Source organism: Panulirus ornatus, chromosome 14 (genome assembly GCF_036320965.1).
Source record: "Panulirus ornatus isolate Po-2019 chromosome 14, ASM3632096v1, whole genome shotgun sequence".
Lineage (NCBI taxonomy): Eukaryota > Metazoa > Arthropoda > Malacostraca > Decapoda > Palinuridae > Panulirus > Panulirus ornatus.
The window spans coordinates 13,006,312-13,027,300 of record NC_092237.1 but is presented as its reverse complement, the minus strand read 5'-3'; the positions used below and the strand labels follow the sequence as shown (position 1 = coordinate 13,027,300).

At 45.2% G+C, this 20,989-nt stretch overlaps 1 long non-coding RNA gene across 1 annotated transcript in view; it reads left to right on the top strand.

Annotated features, from left to right (window-relative positions):
* The window catches only part of LOC139753325 (uncharacterized), a 164,348-nt gene that overhangs the window by 78,471 nt on the left and 64,888 nt on the right, over positions 1–20,989 (top strand). The gene's annotated exons all lie outside the window — the stretch shown is intronic.

Genomic DNA, 20,989 nt, shown 5'->3' with positions numbered 1-20,989 from the left:
GCATTCTTAATTCTGGTACCAAGTTTGTTGCTCTCTCTCTCTCTCTCTCTCTCTCTCTCTCTCTCTCTCTCTCTCTCTCTCTCTCTCTCTCTCTCTCTCTCTCTCTCTCTCTCTCTCTCTCTCTCTCTCTCTCTCTCTCTCTCTCTCTCTCTCTCTCTCTCTCTAACTATCTATCTATCTATCTTCGCCCTGGACCCTCTCTGTTAGCTAGTTATGCTCCTTTCGATGCGTCGATGATACATTTTTTCCAATTTTGGCACCATGTAGGATATGAACAGCTAGCTAAATATTTCCTTACCCATATACTTGAAGCCTATTCTAATGTCTGCCAGCACACAGTGCGTTCTCCTTAAGTATTCCCCTTAATGTGAGACTCTGGCGACAAGTTAGGGGCGATGTCGCAACCCAAGTCCCTCTCTCAACCCACAGGATCCTGAATCGTATTAACGCCTGCTTTCAATTTGTTGCTTCCTCATTAGTTTACATTCGCTTTGGCTGAATTTCATCAAAGACCAACTTTGGAGTAAGCTTTGTAAGACTGATGCAATCCTCCTCGGATTTTCAGCAGGAGTTCCATACCTTCAGGTAATTCATTTACATAGACGAAGAAGAGTAGCGCTCCTAGAACACAGCCCTGTGACACTCCACTGGTCACCTCGACCCGTTTGGAGAAGACTCTTCTGACATGCGGCTCTTGCTCCTTTCCACTAAGATAAACTGTCCATCGAAGTTGCTCCCTACTCTGCTTGCTTGGTGATCCATCTTCCTAATCATTGTCCCATTAGGTATGGTGTCAAATGTTCTCTGGCAGTCTGGATACAAACCAACTAACCATCCTTCTCTTTTCTCTAAAATGGAGCTTACTTTCTCGTAGACTTTTTTTTTTGTTTTGGTTTTTGGTTTTGTTTTTTTTCTTTTGTCACCCCTCCCCTGCTTCACTGCTAAAAGCAAAGCCTCGCCCATCCCTGTTAGAGCATTCGCTTCACCTACTTCTCAGCTTCAGTATCAAAGGAAGAGTCTTACTTATCTCCAGCTCCAAACCTCGCCATAATGACATTGGAATCCTCTCCCATTTCTCCCACTCTGTAAACCCTAGATGTTTCCTCTCCTCCTACACCTCCAGCCTGTCCACGTACCCTCCCTCCATCCGCCATCCACATTACCCCTTCCCTTAACAGTTCCTCACCAGCCTCCCTCTCCTCACCACCCCCCCTAACTCGCTTCTCTCACAACCCAGACGCATCTCTCCCTCCCTCTCTCATCCTTCCTGGAGTTCTTTTGAAGCTTTATAAAGCTGATATGGTCCTTAAAAACTATAATTTGAATGTCATTTTCTTTCAGTGAAGTGTTAATGATAAAAAGCCTTGAAGTGTATCTCACGTTTTAGTCTTAACCGAGAAAAGGGTAGACTGATTTTGCCGAAAATATATTACGTTACGAACGGCAAGCTTCAGTTGTCTTTCCTCAGCCTCGAAGTTCAGCACAGTCTAGGCGGCTAATTGGAGGTCAGTATCCTCGAAGTTTTGCGTTCCTTGCAGCCGAGTTCTATCCTTGCCTCGTTCACCGGGCCTTCGATACTGATTCAAACTGTACTTCGTACGGCAGCGGGTTGGTTCAGAATGGTGAGCCTGTGAGGGACGGCTTCTGGAGAAGTTTAAAGAGATCTTCGAAGATGGGCCGAGTAAAGGAAAAAATTTATTCATTCACTTATTCATTTATTCAAATGTACTTATATATTCATGAACTTAGGAAAAAGAGAAGACGGATCGGGGTGGTAGATGGTCTATACAGACAGAGCTTGTGAGAAGAAAGTATACCAGGATATGCTAACGTATTCTCCAAAGGTGTTTGAGGTTTACGGCAATAAAAAAGTCGCCTTTATCCCCAGTGTTGCACTGTACAGCCTCTGAGAACAACAAGGATCAGTCAGCGTTGATGAGCACCTCCGCACGCTCAAGTACTGTGCGTCCTCACTGAGGGGTTTACATCAGAATCACTTCGCCTATTTTTGCATTCCACACGTCAAGTGCTTCGTCGCCTGCCTCTACTGGTAACCCCGAGTGACTGAAGTAATGCAAGTCTCTCGGCTTTAGTGTTGTCGTCTTTATATACCCAGCCATGTTTCCCCTCCTTGTATACAGTCACGTAGAAGCCTTTCCACCCTGTTGGGCTGTCATTAAAGTACACTCTGACCCTGTCCACTGAAAAAAATGAAAAAGGGGTCCTTTGGATGTAGGAATGTGAGGGCGTGTCTTCCTTGCACGTCCTCACCAGCTACTATCTGCACGATTCTCTACGAAGTGAGACTTGATTGTAAGGCTGGTGTGAGGAGGGTGTGAGTGAGGGAAGATGCTGGGGACTTAGAACACCGTGAGAAAGGATTCAGAGAGGTTTGAACTCTTCACTGAGATGGAGGCGCGTAAGTCAAACTTTTTTTTTTTTCTTCCATTCTGACGTAGTTTTTACCTTAGAGAAAATGGGAGAGAAAAGTTGGTTCTTTTAGGGGAAAGTTTAGATTCGCCGGTGCTCTCTAGTGATGTGTATAGTTTATATTGTTTGGATCTTTTATGACGCTGTCTAGCGAACGATATCACAAAATTTTCGTCCATATAGAACCATTACGTAAAACGTGAGTTTTTTTTTTCTCTTCCATAAAATGAATCTATTTCATTCACGTTCTGAACTCTTAACTCTGATAATGATAACAAGTTACTTTGCAGCACGAGTATTTCAGGAGAGATGTGGAGGACATGCCTCAAGCCAGCAATCAAGATAATGTACGACTGCGTTTCATGATCACTCGACGTCAAAGCTTCCAATATTCTTGGCTTTGTCATGGAGAACATCTCCGTACTGCCAATACTCTAGTCCCTTTCGCAGCACACTGATGGATCTCTGCTCTTCCTGCAGGAGGGTGTAAGCGATGGCTTCCCCAGCGAGACCCAACTTTCAGTTTTATCTATACACGCGCCATCTTCATTATTTTTTTCCCCCCTTCTTTCAAGATCTTTCAGACTGTCCAGTCACCTAGTGTGACCACTTGGATGAAATCTAAGCAGTGGTGAAAGACAAAGACCATATGATGCAAAAGAATAACTATATAAGTTGCATCGAGGCAACTATGATCTTGGCAGCGTCCATGACCCTCCAGTCTGACACTTTCTCGTCAACGGCAACACTGGACGATACACAGCATCACTTGTTGCTACGTCTTGACCACTGCCTCCTCCCCGCCAGCGAGTGTCTCCAAGGTGTCATCAAGGGCTTCTTCCTCCAGCAAGCAGACAAAACGTCTTCCAAAGGAGAACCGTTGTGAAAGACCGATGAAAGGGTTCCTCTGAACCTCCAGCTTCAACACTAACAGGTGCACACAACCCACTGATAGACCTAAGCTTGTAATCTCTTGCAAGATCATTGAGCTAAGCTCAGTGTTCTGGATGATCGTAGTGTCATTCTGGATGGATATCTCCAGACGCGACGTATAGAGCAGGAGCTTTGTGCTTAGAGAACTATGACGAAATTTTAGCGCTTTCTTGGAAGGTCCAAGATAAAGGATATTTTAAAGAAGTCTCTCACAACCTCTTCTCTTATCACCATACCACCTACCGTGACTCTGTCATTTATCACACCTCCATGTCCAAAACAAACCCACATTCGCCACCCTATCATCGAACACGTATAAGTACAACAGTCCGTCAAAAGACTCGCTCTATCTCCTCTTCTTCTCACCTTTGCCTATTAGCACTTCCCTATTTGTCCCCTTCAGTGAGGTTCCCATTTGTTTTATACTTTTTCTCACTTTGTTAACCTCCTTTCATTCCTTTTTATTCTCTCCTGAAGTTTCCTGATACTTGCTCACCTCAACTCTCATATGCCCTCTTTTTCAGCCCCTGCACCTTGACCTCTTGGCTCTTTCTCTTGCACATTTCCCAGTCATTTGCATTCCTTCCCTGCAAATAACGCCCATACACCTGTCTTTTTATTATCACTAACAACTTAAGATCTTCACCCCTCTACTCACTACCCTTTCTCACAAGTCTACCACTTCCCACCTTTTCCATGCCACACACTTTTCTCGCACGTCAGCACTGCTTCCCTAATACCTTCCATTTCTTACGCATTCCCAAGTTTCATTTACGCTCATATTTTTCCTTTCTACACTCAATCTCTCCTGATATATATATATATATATATATATATATATATATATATATATATATATATATATATATATATATATATATATATATATATTCCCTTAGGCTATTAGAGGTGGAGGAAGAACAATGTTGGGGTGAATAAGAACACCTGGAAATATGAAACAGCTCGCCACAAAGAAGATTAATTTCCTGTTCCTTTACACCTTCAGCTTCAGGAAGCAGACTTTATGATGTTGGTAATATGGGGTTTCCAGAACAGTGTGGATGATATAATTATATCCAACAAGTCTATTGCTCTTGCATAGGTGAACCGTTGTGTCTTGAAATGGAACGGAGGGGAAACGAGTGACAGTTATTGAAAAGGAATAGGTAGATCTTAGATTTTAGAACTATTGAGTTTAACCAGGTTACTGGTTCCTAACCCCGTAATGCTGCTGCTGCCCAGGTGGGAATCAAGAGAGGAGATATGCTCAGTGAAAGAAAGAAAACGAGTGGGAGAGTGAGGAGAGGGAGGGAAAATCAAGTTACAATACGCAAAGTGGAGTCATCAGCATAAGAGTGAATAGGGTTAGAAGCTGTGAAGAGATCATTTATGGAGAGAGAGAGAGAGAGAGAGAGAGAGAGAGAGAGAGAGAGAGAGAGAGAGAGAGAGAGAGCAGGCGTCAGAGTACAACCTTGAGGGACGCCTCTGTTGATTGGTTCAGAAGGGGGAGGAAATCGCTCCATCAAAGAAACCATACGTAGAAAACGACGATATTGCTTTACACGAGGAAATTAATCAATAATTAATTAATCATTATGAGAAAAAAAAGAATGAATTACGTCTGCTTTTGTGTCAAGAGGTCGGCTCCGTAGATGGCCTCGATTTTCTACTCTTTCCCACTCCATGATTCTCTCTGGATGTAATCACTTCGTACCGAAAGAAAACGCCTCTAAGGGGCTCACTACTCTGTGTGTGATTGCCTTCCTTTGCATTTCTTGAGCCACCCTGATGGATTCTAGTGGACATGAGAGTGTTTGTTTGCAAGCCTTCATGTTGCAAGGTATGCTTGTGGAGGCTTGATGTTAGTTCAGGGCAGAGAAAACCAAATTAGGTCGAGCCAATATAGGATATGTCAAGCGAAATGGGGGTCAAGCCACGTTAGGCGAAGATAGATTAGGTCAAGCCAGGTAAAGCAAAGACGGATTTAAGTCAAACAAAGACACATTAAGGTCAAGCTAGGTTAAGCGAAGACAGATAAGGTCAAGCTAGGTTAAGCGAAGACCGATTAAGGTCAAGTTAGGTTAAGCGAAGACAGATTAAGGTCAAGCCAGGTAAAGCGAAGACAGATTAAGGTCAAGCTAGGTTAAGCGAAGACCGATTAAGTTCAAGCCAGGCTAAGCGAGGTCAGATTAAAACCAAGCCAGAATTGACCCCAGGTAAAACGTTATCTTGTGAAGTCTATAACACAGGCTTTTGGGGCCGGTCAGGTCAAGCTGCCTTTGGTTTGTCAGGTCACGTGACAAAGGTTACTGCAGGAGAGAGAGAGAGTGTGTGTAGGGCTGACCCCAGCCAATGTCAGCTGATGAGAAATGATCCAACTTTATTGATTTCTGGGGTTTAGATGAAGCCAAGAATATTGCAAACATAAGGTTCAATGGGACATTAGACTGTGGGCAGTAGAGCATTGGTCTATGGGTATTTCAGGGTCGTATTATTAGCAGGTGCTGCCCTCACGGTACGACCCTTGAGTATGTTGGCTTGTTCTTTGACCTGACCCTTAAGGATCAGGTCAAAGATTAACTTATTATAACGCGAGAGTCGTACCGTCGCGTTTGATGAACGTACCACCGTCGTACCGCTGTCGTACCGTCGCGCTTATTGGACGTACCGCCGTCGTACCGTCGCGCTTATGGGACGTACCACCGTCGTACCTTGGCGATCATTGGACGTACCGCTGTCGTACCGTCGCGCTTATTGGACGTACCGCCTTCGTACCGACGCGCTTATTGGACGTACCGCCGTCGTACCTTGGCGATTATTGGACGTACCGCCGTCGTACAGTCGCGCTTAGTGAACGTACCTCCGTCTTACCGTCGTGCTCTAAAGGTAAACAATGATCATATTGTCAGTGGGATCGAGACCCCACAAGCAGTGAACGGTCGTACTTTCAGTGGGACCGAGTTCCTTGTTCGTGTCTCAAAAAGTATACGAGAAATATACTTTCGTTCGTGTATTCGTAGCCTCGCTGAACCGACGCAGATGATAAGCTCTGCCTGGAAAGCGCTGATGACTTATTTTTCATTTTAATGAACTCGTAATTCCCTTGCCCAAAGGCTGTGAATTCCACTATCAAAAAAGAAAAAAAGAAAATTGTGACCAAATTGGCCAAAAAAAAACAAAAAACTAAAAAAAACCACGAAGTCTGTAACGCACAATAGAATGTAATACACATTTTTTTTTTCTTTTTTTTACGAATGTCACAACATTTACAAATTTCAATATTTCGTTTCAGTATTCCATGCAACATTTCTCTTCTCTTTTTTCTTCCATATCCATTTGGAAATTCTTGGCCAGTGACGTCACACTTGTGGGTTGATTGGCATACGATTGGTTGTCAACAGAGCAGATGAGTGAGCCTGTCTGAATGTGTTTAGTTTGTGTGAGTGTAATCACCTATCCCTATTTACCTAATTGTAATGCATAGGAAAGGGAGGTTTTCATTCGTGTGTGTGTGTGTGTGTGTGTGTGTGTGTGTGTGTCTGTCTGTCTGTCTGTGTGTGTGTGAGGAATAGGTGTGTGGGGGGGAATTACCTACTTGTACTGTACAAGAAGGGAGCTCTACACTTACGAGGTTGAACACTGTGTGCATGTGTAATAGATTAATGTAATTAGCTATTTTTACCGTATGAGGAGCGAGTTTTACACTCGCGGGTCCTATAAGAACATTGTGTGCATGTAATTGATTAATGTAATTACCTATTTTTATCGTATGGGGAGGGTTTTACACTAGTGAGGGCCCCATCTCTTGAACATTTTCTATTGTCATACAGCCTCTTGAATATATATATATATGTTGTCTGCACAATGCATGTCCTCAGTCATTCTATTTCATTCGTCTACCACACTCATTTCTATATCTAGTACTTATTTACATTCTTTTAACACGTTCCTTGCTTAATTTCATTTCATCTGTGTATATGCATATGTGCAAATACACGTAGGTGTTTCATAGCAACTTCTTGGCTTTGTGTACAAGTGTTCTTGTTCGTGTATGTCTTTCAAGGCTTACATACCAACGTTCGTTTATCACGTACTTGCTTAAGTAAAGCGTCTTTGCGCTAATGGTCGCACTGCGTACGCTGTGTTACTATGAATAACCGCGAGTGTGTGTGTGTGTGTACACAATTCATGTGCGCTAAGTGACGAAAAGTCGCTGATAAAAGTAATCGCTCTTTGTTTGGTACGGTCGAGCGAGTGCAACTTGCATGCTCTTAGATTCCGACCCAAACGGGGCGCACCCGCAGCTTAGTCGGAGGTCTTATTGTCCAAGAAAGATTCATATTAGGGTCCATTCATTTGTTGAGAATGTTGTGGGGAAAGTAGAATCTGACCCTTTTCCTACCTGAGGACCGTCACAGTTGACCAGCGTTGCGATAAATACCCTCCGTCACAGGCGACGTAAGAACGACTCTTCTTTGACCCGAGAGGCAATGAGTAGCCATTTCCCTGTCTACCACTGCCCCATCTCTTCGAACCTCCTCCTCCTCCTCCTCCTCCTCCTCCTCCTCCAAACAACCAACCCTACCTGTGCCACAGGTTAGAGAAATGTAATTAATTAGGACCTCTGGTCTTTGGGAGCCGAGACAAAGGGATCGGGGCACGGGAGAGAAAGAGAGGATTCTACAACTTATAAACTGTTGTTGTCGGAAGGAGGAGGGAAAAAAAAACTGAAGCATGCAGGAACAATACACTACTACTGCCGTCCTGCAATAAAAATGGCTGAAGTTTTTTTATTTGACAGTTCCATTTAATTTACCCAGAGGCGTCGTGAGAGATGTCCAGGTATAAATGGAACAGCCCGCATCTTTTTTCCCTCCCTCTTTTTTTTTAGACTTATACAGACAGTTTATGAACGTATCTCGTTTTGAAAAAAAAAAAGATAGTCGTATCTGCGTTTTTGTATTTGATACGTAAAGTTTACTAGCTTTACGTAATTTCTCCTGGTCTCTGTTGTTGTTATTTCTCCCCTCTCTGGGATTCATTGCCTTACCGTAAACGTGCGTCGGATTGTAGAGTCAATTCAATAACACGGAGGAGAATATAGGGCAACGTATGCAACGTATATATGTGTGTAAAGCAACTTACGAGGGGTTCATGCTGCGTATCTTGAAAGTCCTTTGCTCACTATTGTCCATGCATGGTTCTCCCCCTGTGTACAGGCAGGTGGGGGTGTTTTTAGCCATGCACACATGCTCCAAATCTCTCTCTCTCTCTCTCTCTCTCTCTCTCTCTCTCTCTCTCTCTCTCTCTCTCTCTCTCTCTCTCTCTCTCTCTCTCTCTCTCTCTCACGAATAAGAAATTCAAGTTACTGGGGAAAAGCAATGAGAGTCGTCGGGAACCATGGAAAACACAAAGGGACATGCATACAGGTTAGAAGACAGAATGTAAACGTGAAAATCCTCTATTAATCTTAAGAATAAACCCAATGTAATCCTTTGAATATGTAAGACAAGTGAAGCAAAGTAGAAAGACACTGTAGAACCGATTATAAACGAACATGGGATAGTAAGTGAGGATGACAAGGAATTGGCGTTTCATGTTACATTCTAACTTAACGGCGTTTGGGGCAAGTAGTGTGGGAGGACTTTAAAGAATCGATGAATAAACTGTCAGTTCGAATATCAAATTCACCCTCGAAGCTTGGCCAAAACCAGTGCTCTTGAACGTGTACGTAAACTCACAAGTGATGATAACATAGCCTAGTACATCTATAGGTGCTCTTGAACGTGTACGTAAACTCACAAGTGATGATAACATAGCCTAGTACATCTATAGACGGATGGGTCTCGTACCTCTTAACTCTGCCATGGTGAGCCAATCCAATTGTAATACGATAAACAACTGACCATCTAACCTACAAACTGAACTGACCGATATATTCATTACCTTTCGAACTCTTTGAAATCATTACTGGCAACAATAATTCGTTTCTCCGTTACTAATACATAATTAGTTAGATAACAGCGCCACAATCTCTCATAAGGGGCACAAGTCTTTGTTCACTTCCTCTTGGATCTGCCTGTTTCTAGCTCACCAGTTAATCTCCCACAAAGAGCATCATCAAATCTCCTAGCTCACATATTCCACATCCTATTAGTGAAAGCAGGAGCTACGAATCTATCTATCTATTATCCTCAACTAGCTGCGACAAGGTCTTCGTCAGGTGTACGATCTCATTATACTCCTAAGGAGGATCTCGTCGAATCTAGCTAGCTGTCAGTTGCTTTCAATTTCCCTTCCTACCCGCCGTCGTTTGCTTTCATATTCCCTTGCTATCTTCCACCGAGGCAAAGCACTTGCTCTTCCACTCCTACTGTACGTCCTTCTACTCCTACCACACTAACCCGTGTGATTGTGATCTCTACCACCATCACAATACATCCTCGTTGGGACCTGGTTGTCTGCTGCTGTTTCATTTCATGTTTGTTGATATATATATAATTTGCCACGATGGATCACATTTTTGTCTCTGCATTTTAAGATATATTTCTGTATAACTGTATCTCACTAGGTTTCTCATGAGTTTTGTACTATATATGTAGATCGTAATGATGGGCTGAAGAAGCCAAACCCATAATATTGATGATGGGGAATGTATTGTTAAGAAAGCCATGAAGACGATACTGTTGGAAGTGTTGGGTCATTATAGGATTGCCAGTCTTCCCCCACCAACGCTTCAGCCTCTGGAAGTGCCACCTGCCTTGTCTAGGATTTGACCCGTAGCAGAACCACTCGTGATTCATCGTAAGTGACACTAACCACTACAACACGGAAGCCTCGTATCATATTGATGGCAAAGAAATGATAAACCATCGCATCTGCAGGAGAGCGACACCAGAATACCTTTTCAAAAGTTGTATCTGGAATGATATTCGAGTATTTGATATTTGATGTGGAAATACACTGTGGTGATATAAGTACAGGACTATATTCTGTGTTATCAGTCATGGAACATATAAAGTGTTGATAGTGATATAAGGCAATACTGAACGTCGATGGTTCAATATGATATCGGATTATTTTGTATATCAACATAGGACGATATATGATAATGATAACGGGGAGCAGGATTTTAAGGGGAGGTAATGCCAAGGAACGCATTTTGTGTTGGTATCACTGGCGGAGTGTGTTGAGCAGTGGTGCCAGTACAGGAACGGCTACTGAGGAAAAAATATCATTCCAGGAATGTATATTACCATAACCGTAGAGCTGACGCCGGTTTTATATATATATATATATATATATATATATATATATATATATATATATATATATATATGTATATATATATATATATATATATATATATATATATATATATATATTGGAAAGGATCACAATTTTGCGCGTGATCAAGATATTCCTATGAGTCCACGGGGACAATGAAACACGAAAAGTTCCCAAGTGCACTTTCGTGTAATAATCACATCATCAGGGGAGACACAAGAGAGAAATATAACAGTCAGTTGATATACATCGAAGAGACGAAGCTAGGACCTAGCTTCGTCTCTTCGATGTATATCAACTGACTGTTATATTTCTCTCTTGTGTCTCCCTTGAAGATGTGATTATTACGCGAAAGTGCACTTGGGAACTTTTCGTGTTTCATTTTCCCCGTGGACTCATAGGAATATATATATATATATATATATATATATATATATATATATATATATATATATATATATATATATATCTTAGTTGAGATAGCACAGGTGCAGTATCTATGCTTGGCGTAAGTAGATAGTGTCTATGTGAGGTAAGTAGTATTCATAGAAGTTGTGGGTGTAGGTAGTGTAATTGGTAGGTGTAGGAAGTATCTATATTTGATGGAGGCTGTATAATTGGTAGGTGTAGATAGTATCTATACTTGGTGGAGATTGTGTCTATATCAGGTTTAAGTAATGCTCATACTGAGGTGTAGATACTGTCTATACTATAGTGTACGTGGTGGTAATCCACCGTGTGTATAGCATGTACACTAGGTGTAGCTGGTGATAAGACTGTGTGTACGTTTGGGGAGGTATAGCGCCACCTACAACACCCCCTTTGATCAAACCCACTGTGACGCCACTGAAAACATGAGCCACCATACCTTTCCACGCCACCATGTCTCACCACACATATCAACTCCACCACCACCACGACCACCATTACCACCGCTCACTGCTCCCCCTCACCCACCATCCTCCTCAACCCCCTTCCTCACCACAATCACCACCCCTCACCCCCCGCACACGACCTACTTACCACACCCTCGCCCACCGACCCCACCCACATATCGGACTCCAACAATCAAATCTAAATTTTACATCCTGCTGACTCGAGGGCCTGGCCCTTCCCTACCCTCGTTACAGCGAACTTGGCAGTTTCTCTCTCTCTCTCTCTCTCTCTCTCTCTCTCTCGATCGATCGATCGATCGATCGATCGATCGATCGATCGATTTTCCCGGGATCCGAGTCTCTCATCTGTCTCATACATCTTTTATATCTCGTATATTTTTTTTTCTATTCTTCTACTCTCTCTCTCTCTCTCTCTCTCTCTCTCTCTCTCTCTCTCTCTCTCTCTCTCTCTCTCTCTCTCTCTCTCTCTCTCTCTCTCTCTCTCTCTCTCACGGTGCTTGGGACAGGTGGGAGTGTCGCCCCGCTTCTGTTGGCGATGATGTACGTGATTTTTCAACAGCGGCAAAGTCTTGTTCTGGTAACAGTGATGCACGGAAGATTTTTTTCTTCTTCTTCTTCTTTTCTTTTTGGAAATGTGGGATAAAACTTTTTCAGAGACTGAAGATGTAATTTCAACTTAAGGAGTGTTGGGTGGGAAGTTTTAGTCGTGATCTCTTCATAGTTTCAGTCGCGGTTTCATCATGGTTTCAGTCGCGATCTCTTCATGGTTTCAGTCGCGGTTTCATCATGGTTTCAGTCGCGATCTCTTCATGGTTTCAGTCGCGGATTCATCATGGTTTCAGTCGCGATCTCTTCATAGTTTCAGTCGCGATTTCATAATGGTTTCAGTCGAGACCTCTTCATGGTTTCAGTCGAGATGCGTCCATAGTATTGGTGGTTTCAGTCGAGATGCGTCCATGGTAGTGGTGGTTTCAGTCGAGATACTTTCCTTCTATTGGTGGTTTCAGCTGAGATGCATTTAGAATATTTTTTACCACGTTGTGTTCAGGCCATACCAAGCAAGGTCTTCCTCAACCTCATTCAACGTTAAAAGAGAGAGAGAGAGAGAGAGAGAGAGAGAGAGAGAGAGAGAGAGAGAGAGAGAAAGAGAGAGAGAGAGAACACAGTATACCCCAACCTCAACCTACCTCAACGCAGGCCATCCTCAGCGAAGTCTCACACAACCAAGATCTTGCACATCGCAACCAAAGGGGGGAGGAGGGAGGTGGGGGCAACCGAACATCAGTCCAGCTCATGGCATTTGTAATGGAGACCCCCCCCCCCCTTTACCTTTACTCCAAGGTCAACGAAGCCCAACCCACTTCACTCCAGTTATGTCCATCCTCGCGGGCCCCTTCAAGCACACGACAGCCAACCCATTCCTCAGCCACGTCTGAGGAACTCCTCTCGCTGACGTGGTCATAGGAGAGCCGAGGATCGATATCCTGGAAGACACACTGACTTGAATTCTTTATTCATCAAGTTACCTCTCCTCGCTCGGGTGGTTTCCGATACACGACTCCAGTTGCCTGGTGCCCCTCTCACCCAGCGCCCTTGCTTATCTTTCCTCTCTCCTGGCGCCGATCCGACAACACAGTCACCCTCTTTCTAATGAAATTCAACGGCGACATCATCCATTCCAGCCGCCTTTTGCCAGGGATCCTGTGGTGGTCAGGAGCAGCGATGGAACGACAGTGTGGTTCGATTCGTCTTTTGGGACATCGTGAAGACAGACACGACGACGTTACGACTGGTTCAGAGGGATGGCGACCGACGACTTCTTCGAATCGATCCGAAATATCAAAAGGCCCATCCACCGACTTCTGACTGATCCCCGAGGTCATGTCCCGCCTCAATGACCACTCCAGACGACCCTTGTCCCGTTCCAGAAGATCTTTTGAGCACCGTCCCAGTCTCCACATTATCGAGGCTGACACGACAGCAAAGACCCCCCCACCTCCTCCTCCTTCTCTTGCCACTCTCCTCCCTGGCTTAATTATCATATGCTCACACAAGTTGGAATGACCAAACTTGCCGACCTCACGAGGAAGCCAGGCGGTGAAGGTGGCGAGGTGGCCTCGAAGGGCGTTGGGAGAGGAGGCAGGAGTCGGCTCCTGTGGCGGGAAGGTGTGTATGTTGTGTCTGTTCCTCCGAAGAAAGTTGGCTGGTGACGCTCGACTGTTATCTACCTCAAGGGGGAAAGGGAGTGACCACTTGAGAGAAAACGCCTTCGAGGGTAAGGTTCTGAATTCTATACATCATGGAGACACAGAACTTTGCCTTCCTGCGTCAAAGACATTCCCTTCCCCCTCCCAAGACCCAGAACCCTCCGGACCCTTCCCGGAGTAAAGACACCCCTTCCCTCTCCCCACATGAAGGAGAGGCCCTTTAACCTAATTGGCAACCACTTACGTCCTCCCCTCCCTCTCGGCTCAATTCTTCCTCCAACTCCCAGAATCCCTCTCTAACCCCTCCTTGCATAAATAGACCAGCAGTGCCTCACACGACCGCATTCAATAGTCTTTTGTGTGAAGTAAAAGGCGCAAAATATCCTGCCAGTAACGTCTTGCCTGAAGTGGACGTTTGTAGCCCGCCGTAAACCCTCAGAGTCTTCCAGCTGGCTCGGGAGGGGTGTTCAGGCCAGCTTTCTTTGTGGGAGGGTACAGGCCAGCTGGCTCAGGAGGAATGGTCAAACCATCTGGTTTGGAGGAAGGGTACAGACCAGCTGGCTCAAGAGGAATGTTCAGGTCAGTTGGCACTGTTGGAGGATAGAGGCCAGCTGGCTCAGAAAGAGGGTTCATGCGACCAGCTGACTCAGAATGAGGAAGGAAACCAGCTGGTCCAGAAAAAGTCTGCAGTGCCAGGTGGTTCATGAGTGAGGTTCTGGGTCGCTCGCTGGCTGGCGAAGAATATACAAGCCAGCTAGCTCAGAAGGAACTTACAAGCCATCCGGTTCCGAAAGGGTTTACAAGCTAGCTGGCTTAGGAGGAGTTTTTAAGGCCAAGTAGTTTAGGAATAGCATTCATTAGTCAGCCACCTCACAGCTGGCATGTTCGTATGCCCGCCCGCCAGGTGTTCGGACGCAGTGTTCGTTCGGGAAGTAAGTGTTGTACTGTTTGGGGAGACATATCTGACTTCGGAAAAGAACCAGATCACGGCAAGTTGTGGAGGAATGGAGTCTGGTGGTGGTGGTGGAAACATCCCATTCCCTCTGTTGTCCCCATTCCCTCTGTTGTCCCCATTCCCTCTGTTGTCCCCATTCCCTCTGTTGGTCACCCCATTCCCTCTGTTGTCCCCATTCCCTCTGTTGGTCACCCCATTCCCTCTGTTGGTCACTCCATTCCCTCTGTTGTCCCCATTCCCTCTGTTGGTCACCCCATTCCCTCTGTTGTCCCCATTCCCTCCGTTGGTCACCCCATTCCCTCTGTTGGTCACTCCATTCCCTCTGTTGTCTCCATTCCCTCTGTTGGTCACCCCATTCCCTCTGTTGTTCCCATTCCCTCCGTTGGTCACCCCATTCCCTCTGTTGGTCACTCCATTCCCTCTGTTGTCCCCATTCCCTCTGTTGGTCACCCCATTCCCTCTGTTGTCTCCATTCCCTCTGTTGGTCACTCCATTCCCTCTGTTGTCCCCATTCCCTCCGTTGGTCACCCCATTCCCTCTGTTGTCTCCATTCCCTCTGTTGGTCACCCCATTCCCTCTGTTGTCCCCATTCCCTCTGTTGTCTCCATTCCCTCTGTTGGTCACCCCATTCCCTCTGTTGTTCCCATTCCCTCCGTTGGTCACCCCATTCCCTCTGTTGTCTCCATTCCCTCTGTTGGTCACCCCATTCCCTCTGTTGTCTCCATTCCCTCTGTTGGTCACCCCATTCCCTCTGTTGGTCACCCCATTCCCTCTGTTGTCTCCATTCCCTCTGTTGGTCACCCCATTCCCTCTGTTGTCTCCATTCCCTCTGTTGGTCACCCCATTCCCTCTGTTGTTCCCATTCCCTCTGTTGGTCACCCCATTCCCTCCGTTGGTCACCCCATTCCCTCTGTTGTCTCCATTCCCTCTGTTGGTCACCCCATTCCCTCTGTTGTTCCCATTCCCTCCGTTGGTCACCCCATTCCCTCTGTTGTCTCCATTCCCTCTGTTGGTCACCCCATTCCCTCTGTTGTCCCCATTCCCTCTGTTGCCCCCATTCCCTCTGTTGTCCCCATTCCCTCTGTTGTCTCCATTCCCTCTGTTGGTCACCCCATTCCCTCTGTTGTTTCCATTCCCTCTGTTGGTCACCCCATTCCCTCTGTTGTCTCCATTCCCTCTGTTGGTCACCCCATTCCCTCTGTTGTCCCCATTCCCTCTGTTGTCCCCATTCCCTCCGTTGGTCACCCCATTCCCTCTGTTGGTCACCCCATTCCCTGTGTTGTCCCCATTCCCTCTGTTGTTCCCATTCCCTCCGTTGGTCACCCCATTCCCTCTGTTGGTCACTCCATTCCCTCTGTTGTCCCCATTCCCTCCGTTGGTCACCCCATTCCCTCTGTTGTCCCCATTCCCTCTGTTGGTCACCCCATTCCCTCTGTTGGTCACTCCATTCCCTCTGTTGTCTCCATTCCCTCTGTTGGTCACTCCATTCCCTCTGTTGTTTCCATTCCCTCTGTTGGTCACTCCATTCCCTCTGTTGTTTCCATTCCCTCTGTTGGTCACTCCATTCCCTCTCTTGTTTCCATTCCCTCTGTTGGTCACTCCATTCCCTCTGTTGTCTCCATTCCCTCTGTTGGTCACTCCATTCCCTCTGTTGTTTCCATTCCCTCTGTTGGTCACCCCATTCCCTCTGTTGTCTCCATTCCCTCTGTTGGTCACCCCATTCCCTCTGTTGTCCCCATTCCCTCTGTTGTCCCCATTCCCTCTGTTGTCCCCATTCCCTCCGTTGGTCACGCCATTCCCTCTGTTGTCCCCATTCCCTCTGTTGGTCACCCCATTCCCTGTGTTGTCCCCATTCCCTCTGTTGTTCCCATTCCCTCCGTTGGTCACCCCATTCCCTCTGTTGGTCACCCCATTCCCTCTGTTGGTCACTCTGCTGTTCTTATTGATGTAGCTGTTCCCCCGATGCTGTGTTTCTCCCACCATGAGGTGCGCGATGCTGTTTTGTTTTTTTCCCCCAATCAAGAGGTTTTCCGATGATGTATTATTTTCCATGATGATGTTTTCCAATGCTCTTTTTCCCCCCCACTTCGAGGTCCCCTGATGGTGTTTTTCCCGCGCTGAGGTCCCCCGATACTGCTCCTCCGCTATGAGGTCCCTTGATGCTGGTCTCTTCCCTTTCATAAATACATTGATCAAAACTAAAAGCATATTTAGAAGCTCTTCCGTTCGTGAATTCATCGATCGCTAGGACGTTAGTGGACTCATCGTACATTACTCTTTCGTGTGACGAACGGATCGAGTTTGATTTCTGTGGAGCAGGAAAGAGTGTGAGGGTTGGGTTGATGCAGAGCTCACTCACGACCACGATGGGGCTGTTACGGTGGCTGTGACGGTACTAAGGCAGCGGCTGTGACGGTGTTAACTACTGGGACGTGACGGTGATGAGCCTTCTGGGACGTGACGGTGTTGAGCCTTCTGGGACGTGACGGTGTTGAGCCCTCTGGGTCGTGACGATGTACAGACCACTGCTCCATGACGTCTACGTTCTCTATCCTTCCTCACCATCTGGTTCTCCTCCTCCTCCCTCCTCCTCCTCCTCCTCCTCCTCCTCCTCCTCCTCCTCCTCCTCCCTCCTCCTCCTCCTCCTCCTCCTCCTCCTCCTCCTCCTCCTCCTCCTGGTACCACTATCTCCCCGAGGAGAAAACTTCCTCGCTGAGTATATCAAAGAAACCAAGAATCCAATTAAAGGAAATTCCAAGAAGGAGAGCAATGTTTGCGCCAGTTTGCTCAGACTAATCCTCGGGCGTTCGCAGCATTTCATATTATCATTTGAGAGGGAATTTTTTCCCCTCCTCCTCCTCCTCTCTTGCTGCTCACTCGTAGGAGAGGATGGTCGGGTGTTATGTATATATTCGCCCCTTTCACAAGTCCTGATTGACCCATTCCAGGACACATTCCAGGACACATTGCTGGATCTTCTCCTGGTCTCCTTTGGGGCTGAAGTGACTTGGGTTTAGCGTTGCATCGCTGGTGGGTTTTAGATGGTGTCGAGAGACGTCCCCTTGGGCTGGCTTGGTGTTCACCCACCCCGTTGAGCTCGGAGGTAAGACCTCTGCGTCTGATGGATGACCACAATCCGACCCTTTTTTCTTTTTAGAGTTAGGGTTGTATGGGTAGGTCATCATACCCAAAGGGTCGTTCGTGCTCAAGAATCGTGCCGGTGTGCTGAAGGGTTCGTACCATCGTACTCAAGGGTTGCATTTTCGTGCTCAAGGGTCGTATCGTCGTGTTCAAGGGTCGTGCCGTCTGCTCAAGGGTCATATCATCGTGGTCAGGTATCGTACTGTCGTTCACTCAAGGGTCGTGCCGTCGTGCTCTAAGGTCGTGCCTTCGTGTTTGAGGGTCGTACCTTCGTGCTCAAGGGTCGTGCCATCGTATTCAAGGAGTTGAATTGTTAGTCACACGTAATTATATTCAGAATTTTTCCTTTCCTGTAAGCTGCCATACAAGCGAATGATATTTTCCCCCCAAATAACATTTTTGAATCTGAATACAAAACTTCGCGCTCCGTGCTGGGTGGCTCCTGAAAAGACATATATCTTCACCAAGTTGTAAATAAGTTTGCCTCAGTTTGTGATTATCTGCTGAAATGACACAGACGTGTTGCCGCCATTTTCGTCCGTCTTTCCTCGTTTTCTTCTTCTTCTTCCTTGGAACTCTATTCCTTTCCCTTGACTTGGGAGTTGATGCTCATTTGTTATTCGTGTATTCATCAGTAACGTTCCTCCTGAAGACGCAGCCTTCACGATCTCAAGACGTCCTCCTCTGGCGAATTCCCTTCACATAGTCTCGGATTCTGTACTCCTTATTGTCTTCAAATTTTCGCTTTATCATCACCTTATTTACGTATCTGATCCCTGGCCTGATGAAAAACCTATGGTGATTGTTTTGGACAATCACTTGTTTACCAAATGGCGTCCTAGCTGCGTTTCTTCGTTGTATATCACCTGCTTATATTTCTTTCTTATATCTCCGCTGATGATGTGATTATTACACGAAAGTGCACTTGGGAACTTATCGTGTTTCATTTTCCCCGTGGACTCATAGGAATATATATATATATATATATATATATATATATATATATATATATATATATATATATATATATATATATATATATATTCTCTTATCAGTAATACAAGGGAGTGGATGACTCATATTCTGATTTATGATTTATATATACAAACGAACTCTGTCTTTCCACTATCATTTTACACAAATAAAACGTTCATATTCTTCTCAGTAAACCAATCATATTCTCGTCAGTATCATTGGTATTCTAATTCACACCCACACACTTACCAGGATGTGAACTTGATAGCATTCTTGATCTAGCGAGTTCTTTTTTTTTTCTTTTTTCCCTTTTTTTTCTCAAGCGTAGCGATGCGTTTAAGGACTCTGTAAAACTATTAAGCGCCGTGCTTAGGTTGCCGAGAGGAAATTGCCTTCATAAAAGCGGCTACAAACGCTCTTTGGGTTGACTTTCGCCAACTTGAGGGAGATTTCGCTGGTCGTAAAATCCTCCGCTTTAAGGCCATCAAGGAGGGGAATATACGCGCTATCATGGACGAACTTGCTCGCGCCCACCCGAACTGCCGCCTCTTGAGCCTCTTGGCTTAGCGAACTCGAAGACAGATTCGCGCCGATCCGAACTCCTGCCGACCCTGGAGCCTCTTGGCTTAGCGAGCAAGGTGCGCCCCGACCCGCACTGTGTGGATGTTGAGCTTAGCCAACTCCCAAGGTGGAGATGATGTAGAGATGTATCCGTCTATTGACAGTGAGTTATCCCGTAAACAGTTGCGCACCGTCCACTTAGGTGTGCCCTATTCAGAGCCCACATAGACAAAACAGGGTCATGCATACCTCTTCGTACACAAACACACACACACACACACACACACACACACACACACACACACACACACACACACACACTCACTATCACCCTTTGCATGAATACATCTTACCTTCTCTCACTCCTCACTCGTTCTGTCAGAGGAAGTGTTACATGAAAGTGGTAAGGTCGAAAGCTTATCTTGTGGATGTGGCTGTTTCACACAGTACGTAAGTTGGGGATGTTATGTAGATAAAGGCTTTGCTATTTAAATGCATCGTATGTGGTTCGTTCCGATGTTAGGGAGGGGATGGATGGAAACAAACAGACATTCAGAATCGGTAGAAAACATCGAAACGATAGGACAAAAAATGACATTACTCGGGAGGGCTCCGTTCTAGAATATCAATTGGTATGAAAGAGAAATCCACACGCAAAAGAAAAAAATAAAAGGCGTGTGAGAAATCTTATCACAGAGTCACTTACGTAATGAAAAATTTTCAAACACTTCAGATGGGAACGTTTACTGAAAAAACAGGGATGGAGACAGAAAAACAGAGAGAGAGAGAGAGAGAGAGAGAGAGAGAGAGAGAGAGAGAGAGAGAGAGAGAGAGAGAGAGAAGTGCAGAAAGAGACGGCAGCTCATTGAGAGAGAGAGAGAGAGAGAGAGAGAGAGAGAGAGAGAGAGAGAGAGAGAGAGAGAGAGAGAGGAGCGGATAAAAGGATATATGAAGATTAAAAAGAGGGAACAATAAAGAGACGAAAATGTTGAACATGGGAAGATGGAAATAGATAATGTCAATGACTGAAAATAAAGTTTCGAGTGAACGATGACAAGAAATGTTATACTGATAAAATGATAAGTAATAAGATCAAATGATGAATAATGAGACCTAGATAAGAGAAGTAAAACTATCTTAACATATGGATTTGATAATATAAGAGAGATGGCCACGTACGTATTAGGAAGAGTGAGCGATTAGGCCAGTCGTTAGAATATGGATAACTCTGGCGTGTCGAGTGACGACAAAATACCATGGGTATCTAAGGTCTGGTTAATTCTGTAACGCAAACTGGATGTGGTTAACTGGTGACCACGAGTTCGTAGGGCGAAGGGAACCCTCAGGGACCGGGTGAACTCAAAACTCTTTGTGGGTTTTAGTGTAAAGTTTTATGGCTGTATCCCTCGATGGGCCTTTGGTATCTCGCCTGTTATATATATATATATATATATATATATATATATATATATATATATATATATATATATATATATATATATATATATATACATATATATATATGTGTGTGTGTGTGTGTGTGTGTGTGTGTGTGTGAAATTATTTAGAATGCTGATGAGTGAACAGCTTTGACAATTCTTGCC